Source organism: Papilio xuthus, unplaced genomic scaffold (genome assembly GCF_000836235.2).
Source record: "Papilio xuthus unplaced genomic scaffold, Pxut_1.1 DF828142.1, whole genome shotgun sequence".
Classification (NCBI taxonomy): Eukaryota; Metazoa; Arthropoda; class Insecta; order Lepidoptera; family Papilionidae; genus Papilio; species Papilio xuthus.
The window spans coordinates 7,192,919-7,193,589 of record NW_013530507.1 but is presented as its reverse complement, the minus strand read 5'-3'; the positions used below and the strand labels follow the sequence as shown (position 1 = coordinate 7,193,589).

At 42.6% G+C, this 671-nt stretch overlaps 1 protein-coding gene across 1 annotated transcript in view; it reads left to right on the top strand.

Moving 5' to 3' along the window:
- LOC106114256 (glucose dehydrogenase [FAD, quinone]) overlaps window positions 1-671 on the top strand; it is a 64,431-nt gene that overhangs the window by 30,393 nt on the left and 33,367 nt on the right. The gene's annotated exons all lie outside the window — the stretch shown is intronic.

Below are 671 nucleotides of genomic sequence, written 5' to 3'. Positions count from 1 at the left end.
ACCCCCCCCACCCCTCGCCTGACCCCGAACACATCCACTTGTTTAGAATAAGAAAACCATCAACACGACATTGGCCCGTTTCGATCCGGAACAATAAATGAGCAGCCAAGCGATTGTAGGAAATTCAATAAATTATTTGTCATTTAATTTTACAATTTAAAACGTAATTTGGTTATGTTCATTATCTTTTTATTAGTTTAACAATTATCTGCCTTGCTCGTATACTAGCTAGTTGTAGAAAGGTTTTCGAGGTTCGTACCGAAATAGCAAGCTTTCCTTATGCTAAGTGAGGGACGCGGCGCGGGATTGAGATTGTGCCGAATGAATGGCGCGCGGCGACCCCCTGCTGACCCCCTGCTGACCCCCTGCCGACACCCTGCAGCTCGCGGTAGCTCGGGCCGTTCAGGTGTGCGATAAGCGGATATGTTTAACCGACGTACTCAACTCACTGACACAACATTAATCTACTTATAATGATTGGCACTTCTCTGTAACTGTTCAAGTTTCTATATCTATATCCTGCTATCGCAATGTATCATACATCCAATACATCTTATTTTTAAGTATTTAATAACGAATGCCAATAAAAAATCTAATGTCTCCTGTGCGGTGGAAAACATTCACCACATATTTTTCATTGACATTTTCAGTTACAAATCCGAGGCTCCCCC